This window comes from Solanum stenotomum, chromosome 4 (assembly GCF_019186545.1).
Source record: "Solanum stenotomum isolate F172 chromosome 4, ASM1918654v1, whole genome shotgun sequence".
Taxonomy (NCBI): domain Eukaryota; kingdom Viridiplantae; phylum Streptophyta; class Magnoliopsida; order Solanales; family Solanaceae; genus Solanum; species Solanum stenotomum.
The window spans coordinates 49,863,440-49,883,946 of NC_064285.1; the positions used below are offsets into that span (position 1 = coordinate 49,863,440).

At 35.3% G+C, this 20,507-nt stretch overlaps 1 protein-coding gene and 5 pseudogenes across 1 annotated transcript in view; 5 read left to right on the forward strand and 1 right to left on the reverse strand.

The window, feature by feature from the left end:
• LOC125862275 (anthranilate phosphoribosyltransferase, chloroplastic-like) overlaps positions 1–20,507 on the reverse strand; it is a 1,111,005-nt gene that overhangs the window by 925,092 nt on the left and 165,406 nt on the right. The gene's annotated exons all lie outside the window — the stretch shown is intronic.
• Positions 377–11,813, forward strand: LOC125862771 (F-box/FBD/LRR-repeat protein At5g56420-like; annotated as a pseudogene).
• LOC125863461 (U6atac minor spliceosomal RNA) lies at positions 2,883–3,019 on the forward strand (annotated as a pseudogene).
• LOC125863474 (U6atac minor spliceosomal RNA) lies at positions 14,887–14,946 on the forward strand (annotated as a pseudogene).
• Positions 17,075–17,135, forward strand: LOC125863470 (U6atac minor spliceosomal RNA; annotated as a pseudogene).
• LOC125863471 (U6atac minor spliceosomal RNA) lies at positions 19,263–19,323 on the forward strand (annotated as a pseudogene).

Here is a 20,507-nt window from a genome sequence, read left to right on the forward strand (position 1 = left end):
ATGGAAATCAAGTACTATTAATTGCAACTCCTATAAAATAAGAATGGAATGTGGAGACGTGAATAGCATCTCATTTAACATAAAGTTGTCGTCATGATGATGCAAGTGACTTTTGTGACTTTTGGGAAATGTTGTGATTATTCTGAAGGATTGTGGCTTTTCCAAGGGGTTGTGACTTTTAAAATGAAGCACAATAAGCACATGTTTATGCTATTGTTTGTTGTTTATAAATATATGTGTTTGCTCTTATGTTTTAACAACATAATTTCTGAAATTCTTCTTATTCTTCACAAACAAATTCTAGTGTACTTTTTCCCATTGAGCGGTTAGCTGACGTTGTGATTTCAGGTTGCAATAGTAATACAATTTGAACGACATGAGCAACCAAGACAAATTTTTTGGCACCTCTAAAAGTCTGATTATTGGATACTTACCTCAGAAAAACCGAAAAATTGAGACAGAATGTGAAGAAATTGATAGGATTAGTAATCTACCTTATGCTCTTATTGTCCAAATTCCTTATTTCTTGTCCATAACAGGCACGTTAAGAACATCTACTCTCTCTAAAGATTGGGAATACTTTTGGACTTCGATCAACAACGTTGTTTATAACACCGAGTAGTATGGTCATTTAGATGGCTCAACAGTGCACGTTCATTTCCTTCACGGATAATGTATTACCTCTCCTTAGCCATGAAAATGTGCAGTCTAAGATTTGTGTTTATATATGATGATGTTCTGTCATATTTTCCCGTAATTGACAAGTGTCTTTAATTTTCTGTAAATAAGAAAGTGGAGGATTTACGCCTGAATATATGTTATAGACTTGTTTATACGAATGGGCATGACCAATCTATAGCTTGCCAGAAGTTCTCTGTAGAAGTTCATCGATCATAACACTTAAGTGCAATAATTGTAGAATATGAGAAGATTCCGTACTAAATTAAACCTCTATGAAGAGTTTAACGCTGAAAATTTTGTTTATTTGGGATGAACACATTAAACAAATAATGTCAAATTCATCTCAATTGGAATCACTGAATCTATATGGATTTTGTGGGTTTAATCGTTTGCACAAAATCCATAGATTAAAACTACAAAATCCATATAGATTCAAAGATTCCAATTAAGGACAATTTGACATTATTTGTTTAATGTGTTCATCCCTGATTAACAAACATTCCAGTGTTAAACTCTTCAGAGATGTCCAATTTAGTATGCATTCTTCTAATGTTCTGCAATTATTGCAGCTGAGTTTTATAATCGATGAACTACTACAGAGAACTTTTGGCATGCTATAGGGTTGGTCATGATGCCAGTCAGATAAACAATTCTATAACATAAATTCAGGCGTAAATCCTCCACTTTCATATTCACAGCAAATTCAATCCACTTATCAATTACAGGAAAATAAGAAAAACTGTCATCACATCTAAACATAAAATTTAGACTAAACTTTTTAATGGTAGAGCAGCTAAGGAGAGGCAGTGCATTATCCATTAAGGAAATGAATTTGTGAACTGTCAAGATTAATAATGTCTACAATTGATCCATCACGATCATCCTGACGGGGATCAGTATTCACTCGAAGGTGATACATGCTTCTTTGAAATTGTTGCTTCATATGTTGAACATTTAATGATTTTTGGAGGTTTTAATCATATGAAAACTAAGTTCAGTGACTTGTCATCTTTGAACCATGCAAATCTTGATCTCTAATGTGATGAATTAGATGAAATGAATGAAAACATCTTTGGCAAACGTTCGTTGTGCTAATGAGCTAATATTGTCATCCTGGTTTATGAAGTTTAGTTATGTGTCCCAAATGTCTCCAGTCTTTATATGTTGATCGTGAATTGAGCTCTTGTTTTCTACCTATCAACTTGATTGTACGATGAGGGTAATGATTTTTTCAATTAACCTGATTAATTACCTATTTATTCTCTTCCTTTTAATTCACTCATACAATTTTAATTTAGTACGTGAGGTCAAATATTAGTTGCTTTTATTGGTCTAAGATATAAGGTGTTACAAGAATGGGAAATCACTATTGGTTTAGTTTGTAAGCCCTGTAAATCAATGTACTTACTTTTATTCTGCCTCATTCTTATATTCAGGTGATTTCCAATTTGATGTTGGAAGAGGAAGACATCTCCTTACTATTGCTGGAATGTAGATGGTTGACAAGAAGTTCTTGTATATCAAAACATTCCTTCCCCTAGACAACCTCTTAAGGTCGACTCAAAATTTGGAAAACCTAATTATATTTCTTGATATGCCAATATGTTTTAAATTCACAATATCTTTATGTCAAATGTATATTGATCCCTTAATGCCTCAACGATTTCAATTTTATTACTATGGTTGTTAAGCTTACCACCTAACCCGATTTGTCCTTGTTCTTTATTTGTAGTACCATACCTTTTTGAGGGCGAAGATATTGATTTGGTGGAATACAAGTACCTCTCGTTTGAACAAAACATATTCAAAGTTTTCTTACAGAATTTGAAAAAATGTCAAGGTTATGTCATTTTGTAGTCGTACGCGTAGTTTTAATGTAATAAAGCTCCATCAATTCTTGAAGTTCTTACTTGAGCATGCAATAAATCCCGAGAAACTTGTTATAGTACCAGAGAATAAGGATTGCAATAGTTGTTCTACTAATACCACAAATCTAATAAAGCATTTATTAAGTTTTCCAACAAGTGCATTTATTTTTTACGGACCAATTAGACATAATGTTTTCTATTTCTTGTTTGTTTCTCTTATTTTTGTTGATGTTTTTTTTTGTTTTAATGAGGATAACTTGATATGAAAATTAAATTATGTGCCAGCCATTAATTAGAACAAATAACAGTTGATCGTACCTTAACCTTTGGTTTGTGTTCATAAAAAGGAGAGATAGTTAGCATCTCCCTCTACAAGGGTGGAATCAACCTTCTTGGGAGTGGACTAGCTGGCTGGGCAGCATAGATTGATTATCACTCTAGCTAGCTGGGCTAGAAGTTGACTGGATTACCAGATATTGTGGTTACTTGGGTTGGGAGCCTGACTTTTGTTTCTTGGGTTTGGATTTGTGATGCCTTTTTCTATTTTAGACTTAGTTACTCTTTCTTCCTATCGGGCTTACGGGGGTCTGTTTGAGTTTCATTTTAACATGTGCATGAGTGTACATTCTAGGCTTATAAGAGTCTTTTAGGTTTAGCCTAGATGTACTTAGATTAACTTTGAATATGCTCGTATGCTTTCTTTCATATTCATTTTGACTTTCGATGTGTTACTATAGCTTTGGTTCATTCTCGGGCGACTTGGGATTAGGGCTATTCAAGTTGGATAATTTTTATGATTCCTTGTGAGGGGATATAGATCCACGGTGGCTTAGTATTGATTGATCCCAAATCCGACATATTTTTGGAAGTAAACACCACTAGAGATACTATTTCTAGTTCGCTGGCTTTGAAGTGGTCTGTCTAAATAGGCGACTTTGATATTTTGAGAACCTTTTTGGAGTCAACACGCCCCCATGTCTGTTTTGCTAATTGGGTTGGGAGTGGGCTAGCTGGCTAGGCGACCTAGATTGATTATCACTCTTGCTAGCTGGGCTTGAAGTTGACTGGATTAATTGATATTGTGGTTACTTGGGTTGGGAACCTTAATTTTGTTTCTTGGGCTTGGATTTGTGGTGCCTTTCTCTCTTCTAGATTTAGTTACTCTTTATACATGTCGGGCTTACAGGGTTGACCTCTACTGCCGGCAAGGAGAGCAACACTAACTCTGAAGAGAGAGAGGTATAGAGCCAATACCTGACCCTCTAGTAGCTTAAGTTACATTTCAATCAGTGGGGTCGAGGCCTTCTTAGCCGTCATTTGGACCTTTTATGGCTCCGTACCTTCAGGCAACCATTGTACACTTTCTGATTATGCTTGGGGCATGTAACAGACTAGAGTTGTAGTTGCACTAGCACCACAAGATCAGCTTACAACAGAGGCACCTCATGTCCAGGTACCACCTAGAGGTGCCTAACCCGTGAATGTGGCTGAAGCCATGCCTTTAAAAAGAAGATGCTTGGAGTGTTTCTCATACTCTAACCTCTAAGGTTTTTTAGGGCTGTAGTTGGGGATACCCACAAGTTTCTTACAAGTTGTCATTAGCGATATCATATTCTAGGTCTAGTTGAGTCGAGAGGAGCCGAATTCACAGTGTATCTGTTAGATAGGTGAGCTAGTAAGTGGTGACGTACCTTCATTTAGACCAGTTCAATTAGGTCTCCTCTTTTCACTTGGACCAAGTTTTCTGAGGTTTTTTTTAGCTTGGCACATCCCTCGCACATTCAATGACCGTTTCAAGATCAGTTCCATAGGTTAGAGCAATGCTCCCATGAGTGTATCCGAGTATTCGGCGTGGTTCCACAAGTTGTTTGGCCATACTACTATGATTCTACCTACTAACAAGAAAAGAGTTTAATGCTTTGTCTGTGGGTTATGGCTTCAGCAAATTGAGACTTACTGTATAGTTTTTATGGGTCATTATTTCTCGATTTTGTTGATCATGACCACACTATTAAGTAGCTTAGTTATGAGTCCCAATGCGGTATTGAAAAAAGGTCTGCAATGATGCCAAATTTTTGAAGTTGTTGCTTGATTTATAGAAGTTGGGCATAACACGAGGCAACAACAACGTATTCTACTTCAACCTTAGACAAGGTGACTGAATTATGTTTCCTAGTTCCTCATAATACTAAGCATGGCCCTATGAAATGAGCCATTTTAGATGTGCTTTTTCTTCCTACCATGTAGACTACGTAGTATGCAAATGCCAATCCAACCAAATCAAATAAATCATCTGTAGGACACCAGAGAATCAGGCTCAATGTTTGTTTGAGATATCACAAAATTCTTTTGATAGACTTCGGATGGGATTTCTTTAGACATGATTGGAAGCATGCACAGGGTCCAACACTAAATACAATGTTAGGTCTGTTAGCCAATACGTACAATAGAGATCTGATCATTCCTATATACTTTTTGTCATGTACCAGGACCAGGTTCATCTTTACGAAGCTTCGTTGTTGTTGCAATTGGAGTGTTATTCATCTTTGCTTCATTCATGTTGAACTTCTTTAGTAGCGTCTTTATGTAATTCTACTGATGAGTTGAACTACCAGATGGGGACTATTTGATTTGAAGCCTCAAGAAGAAGTTGAGCTCTCCCATCATGGTCATTTAAAATTCATTGCTCATCAGTTGTGCAAAGTCTGCCTCATGTTTTGCATATTTTCCTCCGAAGATAATGCAATCTAGATAAACCTGAACTATGAGCATATTGGAGCCCTGATTTCGAAGAACACTTTATTGTAAATCTTGCATCTTCAATACCCGTGTTCAAGAAAGAAGCTCGGTAGGTGATCGCACCATGCTCTTGGGGATTGTTTTAATCAATTCAAGGCTTGTCCTATTTGTACACGTAGTCAGGATGGTCATAATTTTCAAATCCGGGGGGTTGTTTGACATATTAAAGAAACTTTGACCACAATAACAAGAACTGGGTTCTTGTTGAATTTTCAGAGACACAAATGCAATAAAATAAAATAGAGATTTTATCGTGGAAAACCTCCTTACGCAAGGGAAAAAAAACAACGATCTACCCTCGTAGTATTTTAAACCAAAATTCCCTAACTTCAAAGAGCAACTTTACATTACAACTCTGTAATAAAAAAGACTAACTTTAGTAAATCACCTAAATAGCTCATTTTAACTGTTCAATAATTAATTGTTTATAAATTTCAAATGCTCTTTTTCTCTTTGTCAAAGATCCTTTTATAAGGGAGAATTAAACCCTAATGGAATCGTACAATGAAAGCAATTCGTTTCCTAATTTTTTTTCCTTTCCGTGCAAGGAGTCTTCTTCACTATTTTTCCTTAGTTAGGAGTATTTATGTTCGAGGCGTTATTTCTTCTTTCCCGCTCTTTTATCCTAGTTCTGGTACAAGCTTGTGAACCTGATTCACTTTGGCATTGTCAAAACTTTCGTCATTAATTTATTTCTCCTTTGAGGACTCAATTTGTCGAGTATCTATCAACATATCTAGAGATTAGTTAGAGAACTAGATATCTTGACCACGGTTCTGTTTTAATACATTGTTGTAAAATATCAATCATATAGTCATTAAGCTAAATCAATAGAAATTATTTGCATAATGGAAATCAAGTCCTATTAATTGCTACTCCTATAAAATATAATTGTAATGTGGAGACGTGAATAACATCTCATTTAACATAAAGTTGTTGTCATGATGATGCATGTAAGTTCGTTACGTCTCTCCTTATATTTTATCGATTCATATATAATTAAAAGGAAAATAATAATTTTAAACGGATTAAAAGGGAAAATAGGTGTTAAAAATTGAACAAGGGACTATATCTTTTTCAAATGTGTAAAATTATTACGTTAATGATGATTTTAGCATGACATCAGAAAACTATTTAGGATAAATAATCAACTTAGAACAATTAATGACATAATTATCTTGATTGTCTAGATCACATTAATTAATTAATTAATATATATTCTTTCTATGCTTTGACCAAAAATAGAAATCAATTAAATGGTCAACTCCATGGCCACTATATAAGTAGTGTGACATTAGCCCTTTCATGAAAATATAGATATATTCAACAACATCAAAGAAACAAAAATCAAAATTTTGAAAGGCCAACCAAAGATTACATTGTTTATGTATCCTTTATCCTAATTTCATTTCTTACGTTTTGTGTTTGAAGTTTGATGAATAATTTTGTTTACTAAAATACAGGACTTGTAATTATATAGTATTACATGGGATAATCATAGTAGAATTGACTACTAATTTTCACTTTTTTAGTGAGATCATTCAATTCCTCACCTTAACTGTAATCTCCTCAATTTTTCCCTTTCCCGAATCCTAATTTTTAAAACAATAATACATTAATGAATATAATATATTATCACATTAAAAAAAGAGTGTCATGTGATATAACTTTGTTAGTTGAACATTAAAGAAAGAATAAACAAAAAAAAAAGAAACAGAAATTGTCTATAGCAATTATAGTTAAAAGTAAACTTATTCTTGGTATTGATGTATGATAATTTCCACCGCCTCTTAGACCTTCCTTGTTTCTCAACAAAAGAGAAGTAGAATGAATTTTTGGGTTTTAAAAGGTCTGAAAGGCAAATGAAGAGTTGTGACTTTTCCGAAAGATGGTGACTTTTGTGACTTTTTGGAAAGGTTGTGATTAATCTGAAGGATTGTGGTTTTCCAAGGGGTTGTGACTTTTCCAATAAAGCCCAATAAGCACATGTTTATGCTATTCTTTTTTGCTTATAAATATATGTATTTGCTCTTAATTTTTAACAACAGAATTTCTGAAATTCTTCTTTTTCTTCACAAACAAATTCTAGTGTACTTTTTTGCCGTTTAGTGGTTAGCTGACGTTGTGATTTTAGGTAGAAATACTAAAACAATTTGAACAACATGAGCAACCAAGACCAATTCTCTAGCACCTCTGAAAGTCTGCATATTGAAACCTTACCTCAGAAAAAAACCAAAAATTGAGACAGAATGTGAAGAAATTGATAAGATTAGTTAGCTACCTTATCCTCTTATTGTCCAAATTCTTTCTTTATTATCCATAACAGACACATTCAGAACATCTACTCTATCTAAAGATTGGCAATACTTCTGCACTTCCATCAACAACGTTGTTTATGTCACCAAGGAGTATGATCGTTTCGATCGCTAAGTAGTGCACAAATTCATTTCCTTCACGGATAATATACTACCTCTCCTTACCCATTAGAATGTTCAGTCTAAACTTTGTGTTTAGATATGATGATGATCTATCATATTTTCCCATAATTATCAAGTGGCTTGAGTTTTTCGTGAATAAGAAAGTGGAGGATTTACGCCTAAATATATGTTATAGAATTGTTTATCCGACTGCGCATGACCAACCCTATAGCTTGCCATTATTTCTCTGTAGTAGTTCATCGATTATAAAACTTACGTGCAATATTTGCAAAATATGAGAAGATAGCATACTAGATTAAATATCTCTGAAGAGTTTAAACCTGAAAAGTTTGTTTATCCGGGATGAACACATTAAACAAATAATGTAAAATTGTCCTCAATTGGAATCATTGAATCCATATGGATTTTGTGGTTTTAATCGTTTGCACAAAATCCATAGATTAGAATGACAAAATCCATATAGATTCAAAGATTTCAATTAAGGACAATTAGGCATTATTTGTTTAATGTGTTTATCCAGGATTAACAAACTTTCCAGCGTTAAACTCTTCAGAGATGTCCATTTTAGTACGCATTCTTCTAATGTTCTACAATTATTGCAGTTGAGTTTTATAATCGATGAACTACTACAGAGAACTTCTGCCAAGCTATAGGGTTGGTCTTGATGCCTATTCGGATAAGCAGTGCTATAACATATATTAAGGCGTAAATCCTCCACTTTCTTATTCATAACAAATTCAATCCACATGTTAATTACAGGAAAATAAGAAACACCATAATCACATATGAACATAAAGTTTAGACTATACTTTTTAATAGTAGAGCAGCTAAGGAGAGGCAGAACATTATCAGTTAAGGAAATGAATTTGTGCACTATCAAGACTAATAATGACTGCAATTGATCCTCGCGGGGATCGGTATTCACTCGAAGGTGATACATGCTGCTTTGAAATTGCTGCTCCATATGTTGAACATTTAACGATTTCTAGGGTTTTAATCATATGAAAATTAAGCTCAGGGACTTTTCATCTTTGAACCACGCAAATCTTTATCTCTATTGTGATGAATTAGATTAAATGCATGAAAACATGGAGAAAGATCTTTTGGCAAGCGTTCATTGTGCTAATGAGCTAATATTTTCATCCTAGTTTACCACGGTAGGTTATCAGTCCCAAATGTCTATAGTCTTTTTTATGTTGATTGTGAATTGAGCTCCAGTTTTCTACCAATCAACTTGATTGTACGATGGGGGTCATTATTTTTTCAATTAACCTGATTAAATATCTATTGATTCCCTTCCTTTTAATTAACTTATATAGTTTTAATTTAGTACGTGATGTTACATCTTAGTTCGTGTTATTGGTCTAAGATATAAGGTGTTACAAGAATGGGAAATCACTATTGGTTTAGTTTGTAAGACCTGTAAAGCAATGTACTTACCTTTATTGTGCCTCATTCTTCTATTCAGTTGATTTCCAGTTTGATGTTGCCAGAGGAAGACATCTCCTTATTGTTGGTGGAACGCAAATGGCTGATAATAAGTTATTGTATTTCAAAACTTTCCTTCCCCTAGACAACCTCTTAAGGTCGACTCGTAATTTCAAAAACCTAAGATATTTCATGATATGCCAGTATGTATGGAATTCACAATATATTTATGTCAAATCTATATTGATCCCTTACAGCCTCAACGACTTCAATTTCATTACTATAGTTGTTAAGCCTACCACCTAACCCGATTTTTCCTTCATCTGTATTGGTAGTACCATGCTTTTTTAGTGCGAAGACATTGATTAGATTGAAGACAAGTACCTCTCGTTTGAACAAAACATATTCAAAGTTTTCTTATAGAATTTGAAGGATGTCAAGGTTATGCCATTTTGTAGACGTACAGGTAGTTTTTTCGCAATAAAACTCCATCAATTCTTGAAGTTCTTACTTGAGCATGCAATAAATCCTGAGAAACTTGATATAGTACCAGAGCATAATGACTACATCAGTTGTTCTACTAATACCTCAAATGTAATGAAGCATTTGTTAGCTTTTCCAACAAGTGCAATTATTTCCTTAGGACCAATTTGTCAATATGTTTTCTATTCCTAGTTTGTTTCTCTTATTTTTGTTGACTTTTTATTGATTTAATAAGGATAACTTGCTATGAAAATTAAATTATGTGCCAACCATTAATTAGAACAAATAACAGTTGATCGTCCCTTAACCTATGGGTTGGGCATGTACAAAGAAGAGCTAGTTTGCATCTCCCTCTTCAAGGATGGAATCAACCTTCTTGGGAGTGGACTAGCTGGCTGGGCAGCCTAGATTGATTATCACTGTTGCTAGTTGGGCTTGAAGTTAACTGGATTACTAGATATTGAGGTTAGTTGGGTTCGGAGCCTAACTTTTGTTTCTTGGGTTTTTATTTGTGATGCCTTTCTCTCTTGTAGAATTAGTTACTCTTTATACCTACCGGGCTTACGGGGTCTGTTTGCGTTTCATTTTAAAAAGTGCATGAGTGTACATTTTAGGCTTATATGGTCAGTTAGGTTTAGCCTAGATGTACTTAGATTAACTTTCAATATGCTCTTATGCTTTCTTTCATATCCATTTTGACCTTCGATGTGTTACTAATGGTTTTGTTTTTTTCTCGGGTGACTTGGTATTAGGGTTATTTAGGCTAGATACTTGTTGTGATTCCTTGTGAGGGGATGTAGATCCACGGTGGCTTAGTAGAGATTGATCTCATATTTGACATCCTTTTGGGAGTCCACACCACTCGAGACACTCTTTCTAGTTGGATGGCTTTGAACCGGTCTATCTAGATGAGCGAATTTGATATTTTAAGACCCTTTTTTGAGTCGACACGCCCCCATGTTTGTCCTGCTAGTTGGTTTTGGAGTGGACTACCTGGCTGGGAGACCTAGATTGATTATCATTCTTGCTAGCAGGGCTGGAAGTTTACTAGATTACTAGATATTGTGGTTACTTGGGTTGGTAGCCTGAATTTTGTTTCTTGGGTTTGGATTTGTGGTGCCTTTCTCTCTTATAGACTTAGTTACTCTTTATACTTGTCGGGCTTACATAATCTATTTTATTTTCATTTAAACATATGCATGAGTGTATGTTCTAGGCTTATAGGGGTCAGTTAGGTTTAGCTTAGGTGTACATAGATTTACTTACGGTATGCTCATATGGATTCTTTCATATCCGCTTTAACCTTTGTCTGTTTCTAGATTCTATCTTTTCCTATTGTTTTTACCTTTCTTTCTCAGTCGACACGTGATGTCTACAAAGTACCTAGATTTTGCTAGAGTCTTGATCTGTTTCGTCATGCATGTGCGGTGATTATTCGTGTAATTAGAAGATTCAGGGATTTGGAGATGAGTGTGAGCAGTTGCAGTCTTGTATCAGCTCATCTCGTTCCCTACTTATTTAGCTAGTCTTTTTCCTTTTTGAACAAGAATTGTTTCTGTCCACTTTTGCGATTTTTACTCTTATTTTTAGACAACTGTGTACTTCTGATTTCTAGGTTATGGGAGGGAACTTTTGTATATAGCTTTTTGTTTGCTCCCGCTTTTGTTTTGCTTGGTGGTTTAGTTTGATTTCTATTTAGTTGTACCCTTATACTTATTGCTTGCTATTCTAGGTTACACATTATTTTCCCTACTTGAGGGTTATAATATATGACCTCATGACTCGAGGGATCGGGTCATGAAAGGTTGGTATCAGAGCCCTAGATTTTCCTATCTTACTTGTACAGAGCTAAGACAAATTAGAGATTTTTGGATCTGTGTGGAGACATTTGTATCCTATCTTTAAAAGGCTATAGGGTGTCTTTAGGAATTTATCCTCTTTTTTATCGCTTTCATGCAGACTGTGTGTAGTTGGTTTATTGAAATCTCACTTGTTTCATTCTTTTCAGAAAATGACTCATACATGCCATACAACATCTCGAGAAAGGGATCGATCTCTACCGGCCAGGAGTGCAACACTAGCCCTGAAGAGAGAGTGGTTTGGCGCCATCAGCTGATTCTCTAGTAGTTTAAGTTCTAGTTCAATCAGCGGGTTCAGGGCCATATCAGTCGTTACCTAGACCCTGTATTGCTCTGTACCTTCAGGCAACCATTGTACAACATATTATTATGCTTGGGGCATGCAACATGATAGAGCTGCATCTGCACTAGCTCCATAGGATCAGCCTAAAACAGAGGCACCTCAGTCCAGGTACCACCTACAGGTGCCCAACCCGTGAATGTAGCTGAAGCCATACCTTTAAAAGAGAAGATGCTTGGAGTGTTCTCATACTCTAACCTCTATGTTTTTTTGGGGCTGTGGGTTAGGATACCCAAAAGTTTCTTACACTTTGCCATTAGCGACATCATATTCTAGGTCTTTTGGAGTAGAGAGGAGCCGAATCCACGACGTATTTATTAGATGGGTCAGCTAGTAAACCGTGGCGTACCTTTTTTTAAACTAGTTCAGTTAGGTCTTCTCTTTTTACTTGGACCAAGTTTTCTGAGTTTTTTTTTAGCTTGGCACATCCCTCGCAACTTCAAAGATCGCCTCAAGATCAGTTCTACAGGTTAGAGAAGTGCTCCCAAGAGTGAGTCAGAGTGTGAGGCGAGTTTCCACAACTTGTTAGGCCACACTTCTATTATTCTACCTACTAAAAAGAAAATATATTAATGCTCTGTCTGTGGGTTATGACTTCAGCGGATAGAGACTTAGTCTAGAGTTTCTATGGGTCATTTATTTCTTGATATTGTTGATAACGGCAACACTGTTGAGTAGATTAGTAATGAGCCCCAAGGTGACAATGAAAAAATGTCAACTATGATGCCAAAATCTTGAAGTTGTTGATTAATTCAGAGAAGTTGGGCATAACACGAGGCAACAACAATGTATTCTACTTCCGTCATAGACAAGGTGACTGAGTTATTTTTCCTAGTTGCTCATAATACTAAGCATGGCCCCAAGAAGTGAGCTATTTTAGATGTGCTTTATCTACCTACCAGGTAGACTACATAGTATGCCAATGCAAATCCGACCACATCAAATGAATCATCTCTAGTATACCAGAGAACTACACTCATTTTCGTTTGAGATATTACAAAATCCTTTGGATAGCCTTCAGATGGGATTTCTTTGAACATGATTGGAAGCATGCACAGTCTAACACTAAATACAACGTTAGGTCCGTTATCTATTACGTACAATAGAGATCCGATCATTCCTATATACTTTATGTCATGTACCATGACCAGGTTCGTCTTTATCAAGCTTCGTTGTTGTTGCAATTGGAGTGTTATTAATCTTTTCTTTATTCATGTTGAACTTCTTTAGTAGCACTTTAATATACTTCTATTGATGAGTTGAACTGCCAGAGGAGGACTGTTTGATTTGAGGTCCCATGAAGAAGTTAAGCTCTCCCATCATGCTCATTTAAAAATTGTTGCCCATCAGTTGGTGCAAAGTCATCCCCATGTTTTGCATATTTTCCTCCAAAGATAATATCATCTAGATACACTTGACCTATGAGCACATTGGAGCCCTGATTTCGAAGAACAGTGTATTGTCAATCTGGCCTCTTAAATACCCGTGTGCAAGCAAGAAGCTTGATAGGTGATCACACCATGCTCTTGGGGATTGTTTTAATCCATACAAGGCTTGACCTGTTTGTACACATAGTCAGGATGGTCATTATTTTCAAATCCGAGGGGTTGTTTGACAAATTAAAGAAACTTTGACAACCTAAATAAGAACTGGGTTCTTGTTGAATTTTTAGAGACAAAATATGCAATAAAATAAAATAAAGATTTTGTCATGGAAAACCTCCTTACTCAAGGGAAAAAACAATGATATTCCCTCGTAGCATTTTAAACCAAAATTACCTAACTTCAAAGAGAAACTCTAGATCGCAACTCTATAATAAAAAAAAGAATAACTCCAGTAAATCACCTAAATAGCTCACTCTAATTGTTCAACAATTAACTATAATCGTATACTCTACTCTCCAAGAAGCCAAGCTCACTTTTTGTTACAAAACCTCACAAATTCTCTTTCAATCTTAGTACAATTATCTCTAAAAAATAATTCTAAGGTGAACCAATCCAAACTAAGCCTATAGAAAGAAAAACCTAGCTGTAGTTCTTCTTTCTTCTATTGTATACTCTTTAGTGTTGCACTTCTTTCACCACTAAATTCTCTCAATTTATGAATTTCAAAATATGTTTTTTCTTTGCCAAAGATCCTTTTATAAGGAGGGATTCAACCCTATTTGAATCCTACAAGGAAAGTAATTCTTTTCCTAATTTTTTTTTCTTTCCGTATAAGGAGTCTTCTTTACTATTTTGCCTTAATAAGGAGTGTTTGCCTTCGACGCGTTATTTCTTCTTTAATATCCCACTCTTTTATATTAGTTCTGGAACAAACTTGTGAACATGGTTCACTGTGTCATTGTCAAAACATTACTCAGAATATTGTCATGTCATCATTAATTTATTTCTCCTCTGAGGACTCAATTGTAACACACCAGAAAATTTTTGAGCTAATACTCGAACCTCTTAAGGTCGACTTATAATTTGGAAAATCTAATAATATTTCCTGATATGCCAGTATGTTTTCAATTCACAATATCTTTATGTCAAATGTATATTGATCACTTATAGCCTCAACGACTTCAATTTCATTATTGTAGTTGCTAATCTTACCACCTAACTTGATTTGTCCTTGTTCTGTATTTTTAGTACCATTTTGTAGTTGTACGGGTAGTTTTCGCGCAATAAAGCTCCAACAATTCTTGAAGTTCTTACTTGAGCATGCAATAAATCCCGATAAACTTGTTATAGTTCCAGAGCATAAGAACTACAACAGTTGTTCTACTAATACCTTAAATTTAATGAAGCATTTGTTAGCTTTTCCAATAACTGAAATTATTTCCTTCAGACCAATTAATCTTAATCTTTTCTATTTCTAGTTTGTTTCTCTGATTTTTGTTGAAATTTTTTTTTGTTTTAATCAGGATAACTTGTTATAAAAATTAAATTATGTGCAAGCAATTTATTAGAACAAAAAATAGCTGATTGTCCCTTAACCTATGGTTTGTGTTCGTAAAAAGGAGAGCTAGTTTTCATCTGCCTCTACAAGGATGGAATCAAGTTTCTTGGTACTGGACTAGCTGGCTGGGTGGCCTAGATTGATTATCACTCTTGCTAGTTGGGTCGGAAGTTGACTGGATTACTAGATAATGTGGTTACTTGGGTTGGGAGCCTCAGTTTTGTTTCTTGGGTTTGGATTTGTGGTGCCTTTCTCTCTATAGACTTAGTTACTCTTTATACTTGTCGGTATTACTGGGGTCTTTTTGAGTTTCATTTTAACATGTGCATGAGTGTGCATTCTAGGCTTAAATGGTTCCATTTAGGTTTACCCTATATGTACTTAGATTAAATTTCGATATCATCGTATGCTTTCTTTCATATTCAATTTGGCTTTTGATGTGTTACCATAGGCTTTGTTCTTTCTTGGGCGGCTTGGGATTACGGTTATTCAAGCTGGATATTTCTTGTGATACCTTGTATGGAGACGTTGATTCACGGTGGCTTAGTATTCATTGATCTTATATTTGACATCCTATTGGGAGTCAACACCACTGGGGACACTCCTCCTAGTTGGATGGCTTTGAAGTGGTCTATCTAGATAGGAAACTTTAATATTTTGAGACCCTTTTTAGAGTCAACATGCCCCTATGTCAATCTTGCTAGTCGGGCTGGGAGTGTACTAGCTGGCAGGGCGACCTAGATTGATTATCACTCTTGCTACCTGGGTTGGAAGTTGATCGAATTACTAGATATTGTGGTTACTTGGAATGGGAACCTGAATTTTGTTTCTTGTGTTTGGATTTGTCATGCCTTTCTAACTTGTAAACTTAGTTACTCTTTATACTTGTCGGGCTTACAGGGTCTATTTGATTTTCATTTAAACATGTGCATGAGTCTATGTTCTTGCCTTATAAAGACCAGTTAGGTTAAGCTTAGGTGTACTTAGATTTACTTTCGGTATTCTCGTATGCTTTCTTTCATATCCGCTTTGACCTCTGTTTGTTTCTAGATTCGATATTTTCATATTGTTTTTTCCTTTCTTGATTAGTCGACACGTGATTTGTACAAAGTACCCAGTTTTTATACTCATGCTACAATTTTAATCTGTTTCCTCATGTCGGTGCGGTGATTGTTTTTGCAATTAGAAGAATTAGGGATTTGGAGATAAGTGTGAGCACTTGGAGTCTTGCATGAGCTTATCTCATTTTTTACTTACTTAGCTAGTCTTTTTCCTTTTGGAACAAGCTTTGTTTTTGTTCAGTTTTGCGATTTTGACTCTTATTTTTAGACAATTGTGTATTTCTAATTTCTAGGTTGCGGGAGGTACCTTTTGTATATAGTTTTTTGTTTGTTCCTGCTTTTGTTTTGTTTGGTGGTTTAGTTTGATTTCTATTTAGTTGAACCCATATACTTATCGCTTGCTATTCTAGGCAACACATTAGTTTCCCTACTTGAGGGTTATAGTATATGCCCTCATGACTCGAGAAATCGGGTCATGAAAAGATAGTATCAAAGCCCAAGATTTGCCTGTCTCACTTGTACGACGCTAATATTGATTAGAGATTTCTTGATCGGTGTGGAGACATTTGGATCCTATGTTTTCGATTCACAATATCTTTATGTCAAATGTATATTGATCACTTATAGCCTCAATGACTTCAATTTCATTATTGTAGTTGTTAATCTTACCACCTAACTTGATTTGTCCTTGTTCTGTATTTTTAGTACCATGCTTTTTTAAAGGCGAAGACATTGATTTGCTGGAAGACAAGTACCTCTCGTTTGAACAAAACATATTCAAAGTTTCCTTACAGAATTTGAAGAAAGTCAAGTTTATGCCATTTTGTAGTTGTACGCGTAGTTTTCACACAATAAAGCTCCAACAATTCTTGAAGTTCTTACTTGAGCATGCAATAAATCCCGATAAACTTGTTATAGTTCCAGAGCATAAGAACTACAACAGTTGTTCTACTAATACCTTAAATTTAATGAAGCATTTGTTAGCTTTTCCAACAACTGAAATTATTTCCTTCAGACCAATTATTCTTAATCTTTTCTATTTCTAGTTTGTTTCTCTGATTATTGTTGAAATTTTTTTTTTGTTTTAATCAGGATAACTTGTTATAAAAATTAAATTATGTGCAAGCAATTAATTAGAACAAAAAACAGATGATTGTTCCTTAACCTATGGTTTGTGTTCGTAAAAAGGAGAGCTAGTTTTCATCTGCCTCTACAAGGATGGAATCAACTTTTTTGGGAGTGGACTAGCTGGCTGGGTGGCCTAGATTGATTATCACTCTTGCTAGTTGGGTCGGAAGTTGACTGGATTACTAGATATTGTGGTTACTTGGGATGGGAGCCTCAGTTTTGTTTCTTGGGTTTGGATTTGTGGTGCCTTTCTCCCTATAGACTTAGTTACTCTTTATACTTGTCGGTCTTACTGGGGTCTTTTTGAGTTTCATTTTAACTTGTGCATGAGTGTACATTCTAGGCTTAAATGGTTCCATTTAGGTTTAGCCTGTATGTACTTAGATTAAATTTCAATATCATCGTATGCTTTCTTTCATATCCGATTTGGCTTCTGATGTGTTACCATAGGCTTTGTTCTTTCTTGGGCGGCTTGGGATTATGGTTATTCAAGCTGCATATTCCTTGTGATACCTTGTATGGGGACGTTGATTCACGGTGGCTTAGTATTGATTGATCTTATATTTGACATCCTATTTGGAGTCAACACCACTGGGGACACTCTTTCTAGTTGGATGGCTTTGAAGTGGTCTATCTAGATAGGAAACATTGATATTTTGAGACCCTTTTTAGAGTCGACATGCCCCTATGTCAATCTTGCTAGTTGGGCTGGGAGTGGAGTAACTGGCTGGGCCACCTAGATTGATTATCACTTTTGCTACCTAGGTTGGAAGTTGACCGGATTACTAGATATTATGGTTACTTGGGATGGGAACCTGAATTTTGTTTCTTGGGTTTGGATTTGTCGTGCCTTTCTAACTTGTAAACTTAGTTACTCTTTATACTTGTCGGGCTTACAGGGTCTATTTGATTTTCATTTAAACATGTGCATGAGTCTATGTTCTAGGCTTATAAAGACCAATTAGGTTAAGCTTAGGTGTACTTAGATTTACTTTCAGTATGCTCGTCAGCTTTCTTTCATATCCGCTTTGACCTCTGTTTGTTTCTAGATTCGATCTTTTCGTATTATTTTTTCCTTTCTTGCTTAGTCGACACGTGATTTGTACAAAGTACCCAGTTTTTATACTCATGCTACAATTTTAATCTGTTTCGTCATGACGGTGCGGTGATTGTTTTTGCAATTAGAAGAATTAGGGATTTGGAGATGAGTGTGAGCACTTGGAGTCTTGCATGAGCTTATCTCATTTTATACTTACTTAGCTAGTCTTTTTCCTTTTGGAACAAGCTTTGTTTTTGTCCAGTTTTGCGATTTTTACACTTATTTTTAGACAATTGTGTATTTCTAATTTCTAGGTTACGGGAGGTACCTTTTGTATATAGTTTTTTGTTTACTCCTACTTTTGTTTTGTTTGGTGGTTTAGTTTGATTTCTATTTAGTTGTACCCATATACTTATCCCTTGCTATTCTAGGCAACACATTAGTTTCCCTACTTGAGGGTTATAATATATGCCCTCATGACTCGAGAAATCGGGTCATGAAAAGATAGTATCAAAGCCCTATGTTTGCTTGTCTCACTTGTACAACGCTAATATTGATTAGAGATTTCTTGATCGGTGTGGAGACATTTGGATCCTATGTTTTCGATTCACAATATCTTTATGTCAAATGTATATTGATCACTTATAGCCTCAATGACTTCAATTTCATTATTGTAGTTGTTAATCTTACCACCTAACTTGATTTGTCCTTGTTCTGTATTTTTAGTACCATGCATTTTTGAAGGCGAAGATATTGATTTGTTGGAAGACAAGTACCTCTCGTTTGAACAAAACATATTCAAAGTTTCCTTACAGAATTTGAAGAAAGTCAAGTTTATGCCATTTTGTATTTGTACGCGTAGTTTTCACGCAATAAAGCTCCAACGATTAGTGATGTTCTTACTTGAGCATGCAATAGATCCCGATAAACTTGTTATTGTTCCAGAGCATAAGAACTACAACAGTTGTTCTACTAATACCTTAAATTTAATGAAGCATTTGTTAGCTTTTCCAACAACTGAAATTATTTCCTTCAGACCAATTAATCTTAATCTTTTCTATTTCTAGTTTGTTTCTCTGATTTTTGTTGAAATTTTTTTTTTGTTTTAATCAGGATAACTTGTTATAAAAATTAAATTATGTGCAAGCAATTAATTAGAACAAAAAACAGATGATTGTCCATTAACCTAGGGTTTGTGTTCGTAAAAAGGAGAGCTAGTTTTCATCTGCCTCTACAAGGATGGAATCAACTTTTTTGATAGTGGACTAGGTGGCTGGGTGGCCTAGATTGATTATCACTCTTGCTAGTTGGGTCGGAAGTTGACTGGATTACTAGATATTGTGGTTACTTGGGATGGGATCCTCAGTTTTGTTTCATGGGTTTGGATTTGTGGTGCCTTTCTCTCTATAGACTTAGTTACTCATTATACTTGTCGGTCTTACTGGGGTCTTTTTGAGTTTCATTTTAACATGTGCATGAGTGTACATTCTAGGCTTAAATGGTTCCATTTAGGTTTAGTCTATATGTACTTAGATTAAATTTCAATATCATCGTATGCTTTCTTTCATATCCGATTTGGCTTCTGATGTGTTACCATAGGCTTTGTTCTTTCTTGGGCGGCTTGGGATTACGGTTATTCAAGCTGCGTATTTCTTGTGATACCTTGTATGGGGACGTTGATTCACGATGGCTTAGTATTGATTGATCTTATATTCGAAATCCTATTGGGAGTCAACACCACTGGGGACACTCTTTCTAGTTGGATGGCTTTGAAGTGGTCTATCTAGATAGGAAACATTGATATTTTGAGACCCTTTTTAGAGTCGACATGCCCCTATGTCAATCTTGCTAGTTGGGCTGGGAGTGGAGTAACTGGCTGGGCCACCTAGATTGATTATCACTTTTGCTACCTAGGTTGGAAGTTGACCGGATTACTAGATATTATGGTTACTTGGGATGGGAACCTGAATTTTGTTTCTTGGGTTTGGATTTGTCGTGCCTTTCTAACTTGTAAACTTAGTTACTCTTTATACTTGTCGGGGTTACAGGGTCTATTTGATTTTCATTTAAACATGTGCATGAGTCTATGTTCTAGGCTTATAAAGACCAATTAGGTTAAGCTTAGGTGTACTTAGATTTACTTTCGGTATGCTCGTCAGCTTTCTTTCATATCCGCTTTGACCTCTGTTTGTTTCTAGATTGGATCTTTTCCTATTGTTTTTTCCTTTCTTGCTTAGTCGACGCGTGATTTATACAAAGTACCCAGTTTTTATACTCATGCTACAATTTTAATCTGTTTAGTCATGAAGGTGCGGTGATTGTTTTTGCAATTAGAAGAATTAGGGATTTGGAGATGAGTGTGAGCACTTGGAGTCTTGCATGAGCTTATCTCATTTTATACTTACTTAGCTAGTCTTTTTCCTTTTGGAACAAGCTTTGT